The sequence below is a fragment of the Hibiscus syriacus genome, unplaced genomic scaffold, assembly GCF_006381635.1.
Source record: "Hibiscus syriacus cultivar Baekdansim isolate YM2019G1 unplaced genomic scaffold, ASM638163v2 tig00004046_pilon, whole genome shotgun sequence".
Classification (NCBI taxonomy): domain Eukaryota; kingdom Viridiplantae; phylum Streptophyta; class Magnoliopsida; order Malvales; family Malvaceae; genus Hibiscus; species Hibiscus syriacus.
In genome coordinates, this window is record NW_024061997.1 from 480,309 (window position 1) to 488,049 (window position 7,741).

The 7,741-nt window shown below is 40.1% G+C and overlaps 1 pseudogene; it reads left to right on the forward strand.

Moving 5' to 3' along the window:
* The first annotated feature begins 2,058 nt into the window (after positions 1-2,058).
* LOC120188279 lies at positions 2,059-7,243 on the forward strand (annotated as a pseudogene).
* The last annotated feature ends 498 nt before the right edge of the window (positions 7,244-7,741 follow it).

Here is a 7,741-nt window from a genome sequence, read left to right on the forward strand (position 1 = left end):
GCTTCAACTCTGGAGAACCACTTAGTGAGAGTGTGATTCATCATTCTTCACACTTCTCAATGAAGAAGAGTCTTCAAAAATCATAAATACTGCATTTCCAGCAGCTCTCATTAATGAGAAACCAGTGAGTACATTGGCTTGCATTTGACTAGCAAGATTACTGATTTTGATAAAGTCCTTGCACCAACCCACTAGACATTTACTCAACACGTGAAATTTATCTTCGTCCATAACACCTTCAACTTCACTATGATTATTCATCGAGACAACTTCCATCCCCGATTTGTGGTGAATAGTTGTAGAGGTCTTTCTTCAAAAAGAATGTCGAGGTTTAAATTTAGTCAAAGAGACACTAATTTTGCTTCCGTCAATATAGAAGCCATTCATTTATGAGATTACTTTCCTTGCTTCTTCGATTTTTGCAAAACGGATTAACCTAAAATGAACCCCTTTGAATTTCTTTTGTTGGGAATGAAAGCATCAATAACCAGACCGTGGGTGCAAAAAAAAGATCCAAATCTCTTTCAATGGATCTTCTCTGGTAGATTTTCGATAATAAGTGTAGCAACCACTGTTGTGCCCATTACAGATTTTCGGTTGGCCTTCCTTCCACCAATTGTGAAACTCGATTCTTTCTTCTTGCATCTTCAGACGACTTTTCATCAGAATACCCCTTCGTATGCATTTTATCACTTGATCTCGACTTAACCTTACCCTTCTATCTCCATCGCTCAACGATTGCTTCCGATTACCACCATTAACAATTTCCTTCTCAACAGGTGTATCCCGCCATTCACGGCCCTCTGCGATTTTTTGAAGACGTTCACGATTTTCTGGCTGTGATTAGATAACTCGTAGTCGCGTCTTAGCCTTCATCTTTGAGCCAGAACTCTCGTGCAGAACCATAAACCAAAGTTTGGCCTCACCGTTGGCAAAACCCAAAGGTGAGAAGGCCTTGTATAAACTCGAAACCAATCTACCTCGAATCCGAGATGATCCAACGACTACCGAAGGAGAAAACATTAAGCCAAACTGATGTCATCCGATTTAAGGAGAAGGAACCCAAGTTTAGAACTGAATTACTGTAGCCGGGAATAGTAACCGAGAATTACTGTAACCGGGAATAATAACCGAGAATTACTGTAGCCAGGAATAGTAACCGTCGACGGTGGCAGAATTGAAGAAACACTCGGCTTAGGTTCTCTATGGAAGCCTATCCTTGATGCTGGCGTCGCAGCGAGCAAACCTGGAAATCCCAGTGTTTAACTTCGGAAGAGAAGAACGAAAATTTGGAGATAGGTTTGGGTTAGCAGTGAAATGGAGGTGGAGGTTGCGTCGGTAGGTGGTGGATAATATTTTCACAAAGCAACAACTTGTTTATTTAGGAAAAGCGGCTAGTGGAATTAACAATCTTCCTCTAGATCTACTCCGATCTAGTTCAATTTTGAAAAAACCAGTGTCCGATCCATGCTTGGGGTGAAGAGAGGATTCAAATGGTATATTTTCCTTCTTTTTCCGATGCCGGCGAGCGACGGTCGAAGACTATTGACGGTGACTGTCGCGGCAGCGAAGTGGTGGCCGACCACTGGGTTATTGAAAGAGTGACGTAGGGGATAGTGTATGAGATTTTCAAAGAAAAAAATTCTTGAAATCGCCTGGAATCTAGTGAGAAGCTCCTGCTTCTCACACTAGAAGTCAAAAAATGCGTCCCATTTAACTTGGGGCTTAAAACTGTTAAAGAACTACATTAAAAAAAACAAAGACTTTGAGCACTTTCATTGAATAATAAATTAGGAGCAAGGTACATGAAGTATTATCAAGAATCTTGACAGTTACTCTTGGTTGTTTCATTCTATTTATTCTATTTGAATTCCCATTTTAGCATGTATCCACTCATAACTAGTGAGCTAACTGTAGTTCTAAGATTAACTTTGACGCTCAGTGAAAGGCTGGGACTGCTCTGATTCTGGTATTCTCAGTTTCAGGGAGATTCAATTGAGACGATAATTTTGTGTGCTTTAGCACATAAGAGCGATCTTATTATTTGGCCTGGTTGAAATGGTCATGTCCTGGGATTATAAAAATCCAGCTCAGCATCATGATGCACCTTCTTCTGATCCCCAGTTCTTACCGATCTTTCTTCCAAAACCAAAAGGAAAATTAGTGAGAGAACTAAAGCGGGGAATTTAGTCATGCCTTAAATGGATAAACCTCATCATTGACATCATGATTATTTGTAATATAAGCTGAACAATGGCAATATATTTTTCCAGAATTCTGTGGCAACTATTTCACCTTGGAAATGCTAAACACTTGTCCAAAGCATGATAAAACTTTCGGTTACCAAAATATTATACATTTCTTTTAGGTGTCTGAAATTTTTTCTATTCAGTGTTATTCTTTGCAGTTGCCTGGTCGTACAGATAATGAGATAAAAAATTATTGGAATACCCGCATTAAGAGGCGTCAGCGTGCTGGGTTACCTCTCTACCCTCCTAAAGTGTCCTTGCAAGCATGCAGGAGAATCACAGTACCAGTGCAGTTAATGGAGGGGATAAAGGACCTCATGATATCTTGCAGAACAACAGCTATGAGATACCTGATGTCATATTTGACAGTTTAAAGGCAAGTAAAAATGTCCTGCCTTATGTTCCTGAACTTCCTGATATATCCGCAGCAGCATGATGATGAAAGGTCTAGGTTCTCAATATTGTAGTTTCATGTCGCCAACAATCCATCGCCCAAAGCGTCTTCGAGAAGCTATGACCTTTTTCCCTGGTTACACTGCTGCTGTTAATAATGAATGCCCCTTGTTTGAGCAGTTTCAGGATGATATCTTGGACAAGGCTGCTCGATCCTTTGGGCTGCCTTTCCCGATTGAACCAAATCCTGCAACAAAGAACTCCTTCCAAATTTGGTGTATTCCCAGATAGCCATACCCTTTCAGATCGCAATTTCTCTACTTCAGAGCCTGTTTTCGAGGCTGTGAAGTTGGGGCTCCCTTCATTCCAATATCCAGAAACTGAATTAGGTAACTGGGGCACATTTTATAGCCCACCACCGTTACTTGAGTCGGTTGATGCTTTTATCCAATCACCACCACCAACCAGCGGAGAAGATTCGGATAGCCTTTCACCCCGTAATAGTGGCCTGCTGGATGCTTTACTTAATGCGGCAAAAACTCTAAGCAGTGCAAAGAACCATGCATCTGAAAAGAGTTCAAATTTAGCTACTCCCGGTAATATAGCTGAAAGTTCCACTTTCAACATTTGTGAGATGAATGGGAAAAACTGTGGTGAGCCTCTTTCTCCAATGGGTAATTCAGCAACTTCTCTTCTAAGTGATTGTATCAGTGCAAGCGGCAGTTCGTTGGATGAACAGCCACCTGCTGGAACCTTTACTGGTGAGTACCTCTCTAATCTGGACTTGCTACATGATTCCATATTTTAACAAAAATGTAAATGGATTTTGTATTTGGATATCCAATGACATTTAAGTAGAGTGGATTCAGATATTCGATGGTATTTGAACCAACAAGTGGTTCAAATGTCGGATATCCCGTATGTTGTATATTGGCATGATGAATCTGCATCATGCACGTGATGCTTAGTTTGGTTAGCATTAGTTAAGTTGTTAGCTAAGGTTGTTAGTCAAGTAGTTTTGTGTTAAAAGCAGTTGTAAGTCTGTTAAGCATATGCACCTTGAAGCTGTATATAAACAATAGCATCTTTGTATTACCTCTAAGCTTTGTATATACAAAGAATTCAAGTATAATCTTTCTTTCATTGAGTTCCTAACATGGTATCAATCGCTATCGATCGTGGGATCACTTGTTCTTGCTTCCGCCTGTAATCGACAGTGGTCTGAAGTTCTGCCTGATCGTGGATTTTTCGTTGATGCTTCTCGTGGTTTCACCAACAAGAAGGTGAATGTGGTTCTTGATGAAACCAACTTCTTGTTATGGAAACAACAAATTCTAATGATAGTTAGAAGCCTCAATTGGAACGGCTACTGACTGCTGGTGTCTCCACTCCACCAATGACGATTCTGATGACAATGGTGAGGCTCAAGTGAATGAGGCTTATGAAGAATTCGTTGCCCATGACAGTGCCTGGCTTCTTGGTTGTTATCGACTGTAAGTACACATCCTCCCACAATTTGTTGGAGCTGAAACAATGCTGCAGTATGGGACACAATACTCGAGATCTTTGCAATCGCTCTACAATGTCGGTTATGAATCTCCACTATAAATTGCAATCCATCAAGAAGGCAATGACAGTATGCGCATGTATCTTACAGGTGTTAAGAATTTGTGACGCTCTTGCGTCATGTGGGAGTGTTGTTCCCCAGTTGAACAGTGTTAGCTTTTGAGGGGTCTCCCTCGTGAATACCAGCCATTCATGGATGTTGTCTCAACCATGAAAGAAGCCCTCTCCGTCGACAACACATATGCTATGTTGGTGGTCGAGAAAGGGGCGATCGCGCGTCCAATGCCAACTTTGTGGGAAGCTCGGCCATGGTCAATCATTGTTGGTACCGCTTTGATGAAGATTTTCTGTGTGTCAACCAAACTTATACTCCTCCAAGGATAACTCACGAATGGTTCAAACCCTACAAGTAGTAACCAAGCGTGTGAATGTTGTTCTCGGAGTAGGTTAGACTCTCAAGTAAATATTGCTTCAACAAATTCTGATCGTTGGTTGGTAGATTCGGTGCCACTCACCATGTCACCCCAGACAGAACAAATCTCACAAACGCATCCGAATTTCATGGCCCAGGTAAACTCACTGTTGGCAATGGTAACTTGTTAGACATTCAGATGGTTGGTAATTCAAGTTTACACTCTGTCTCTCGAATGCTATTTTTACATGATTTATTGCATGTTCCCGTGTAACCAATAACCTGCTTTCGGTCTCAAACTTGCTAGGGACAACAACATTTTTTTTTGAGTTCCAGGAATTGTGCTCGACGACTTGGCCATCCTTCTAGTGATGTGCTAAAACAAATTACTAAAGAATTTGATGTAACAGTTGCTACTGATATAATAAAACATGCACTGCCTGTCATATGGGAAAAGCCACAAATTACCCTTTGTTCAATCAAGTACAACGTATGATACTCCTTTTCACTTATTTTACTAACTTAGGGGACCTCCTCATGTTTCATCGAATGGATTCAGGTTTTATGTATCATTTGTCGATGCATGTACTCGACATACATGGGTTTACCTGCTAAAATTCAAGTCTCAGACCACTGAAGCTTTCTTGTTATTTCAAAGAATGGTGTCAACCTAATTTAATGCTTCCATTAAATCTGTCCAGAGTGATTGTGGTGAGAGTTTCGTAGCCTCTCCCCAACTAACCAAGCTGGTATTGTGCACAGATTATCTTGCCCCCATACATTCGAGCAGAACAACATTGTTGAAAGAAAGCACAGACACCTCGTTGAGATGGCACTTGTTTTACTAGCACAAGCCTCCTTACCCATGGAATATTGGTCCTATGCTATAATTGTTGTTGTGCAATTGATTAATAAGCTTCCAACTAAAGTTCTACAAGGGATCATGGGTGTGGCACACAATGAAGCATTGCTCATACCAGCCTTTTCCACACTCATGATCCCTTCCTCTAAGTTGTCTGGGGATGGAGAGTTACTGGCTGATACTACTATGTATCGGTCCATTGTAGGATCTTTATTGTACGTCTGTCATACCAGACCTGAGCTTGCCTTCAGCGTTGGGAAGGTAGCCCAATTTATGCATAAACCTCGAGAAATACATCTAGTAGCAGTAAAACGCATCCTAAGGTATCTCGCAGGAACTGTGGAATATGGCTTGGTTTTTTTTCCTGCTAGATCAAAATTTTCAGTGTCAGCGTTTGCTGATGCTGATTGGGGTGCAAATATTACTGATCGTCGATCGATTTTAGGGTATGGAGTGTTCCTTGACAATCATCTGGTTGCTTGGAGTTCGAAGAAGCAAAATTCAGTCTCTCGCTCAACGATGGAGGCTGAATATAAAAGCCTGGCTGATGCTACTGCTGAAGTTACATGGGTGAGTACTTTGCTAGCAGAGCTTGGCCTGAAGCAGCATGTGAAACCTGTGATTTGGTGTGATAATACAGGAGCTGTTGCTATGAGTGCCATCCCGGTTTACCATGCACAATCGAAGCATGTTGACCTCGATGTGCATTTTGTTCGTGAGAAGGTGGCTACTCAACAGATGTGTGTCAACTACATTCCTGCAGCTCATCAAGTGGCTGACGGCTTTACAAAGCCACTGTCTAGAGGTGTGTTTGAAACATTTCGAGCGAAGCTTGGAGTTCAAGAATGTGTCAAGTCAGAAGAGAAGAAGAGGAAGAAGTAGAGGGAATTTTGTAATGATGAATCTGCATCATGCACGTGATGCTACTTAGTTTGGTTGGCATTAGTTAAGTTGTTAGCTAAGGTTGTTAGTCAGGTAGTTTAGTTGTTAGTCAGGTAGTTTAGTTGTTAAAAGCAGTTGATAAGTCTATTAAGCATATGCTTGCACCTTGAAGCTGTATATAAACAATAGCATCTTTGTATTACCTCTAAGCTTTTGTATATACAAAGAATTCAAGTATAATTCTTTCTTTCATTGAGTTCCTAACATTGTATATGAAATCCGTAAAAACTGGCTCAGATAATGTTGGATACTTTTAGCTATTCATTATCATCCCTACTTAAACTAATATTCCCAGTGTATTGGCCAGAAATGTTCATGCTTGATTTCTTTCTATTGTTTTTCTAGTGTTTAGTAACTCGATTCTGGATTTTCTTTTCCCAGATTCTCATGAGAAATCAAAACCAGCTTACCATGTTTTGACTCCTGAGATACAAAACGAGGCTCCTATTCGTTTGGACAGTTGTCACTCTGATACATTACTTGCTTCTAGTTGGCTTGAGCAGGGTTCTGGTTATGATAAGGGCCAAATGATCATGACCGATTCCATAGCTATCCTTCCTGGTGATGATTTAATTAGCGAGTACAAGAATATAGCAGCTGGAACATCTACCTCGAGTCAAGCATGGGGGGCTTGGTTCTTGTGCATGGAATAATATGCCCGCTGTCTGCCGAATGCCTGAACTCCCTTGAGATACGCTATCTTGATTGTATGAACTTTGAAGCTTCTTTTGTTTCATTCATTGTATGATTTGTTTTGATGCGTTTAGTCAAGCGGACCTGATGTAAGGAAGTTCATTTGGGAGACTAATATGGTAAGAGCCATGAATGCTTTTTCCTATTGTTGAATGTGTATGCCAATACGAAACTCTTAAACATACAAACGCAATCAAGCTTGTTATAATTTTAGAATAATTGTGCGGTTTTAGCATGGAATCCTAGTCCCATGATATTGATAGTTGATGCATGTGTCTTAGCTGTTTTCATCCATGCAATCATCTTTGATTAGATTTTCACCTTTCCCTACTAGCAGTTGCCTTCTTACTTAGGAATGTCCCATGATATATATATATCTTTTGCTATCTCTTTTAATATCTTTTTTTTTAACTTTCAAAACAACTAAAATTATCCCTTTTTTAATTAAGAATATATAGTTGATGGTTTTGGTTTTCTATTTTTCTAATTCAAAAGAAAATCAAAAAACAAAAGCTGGGCTTTAAGTTGGATTCTTTGAAATTTTAGTTGACTGGACAAAAAAAATTAAAATAAATGGTTTTTTTTTTTGGAATAGTAAGGAGGCTAAAGCCAGAGAGTTATCGC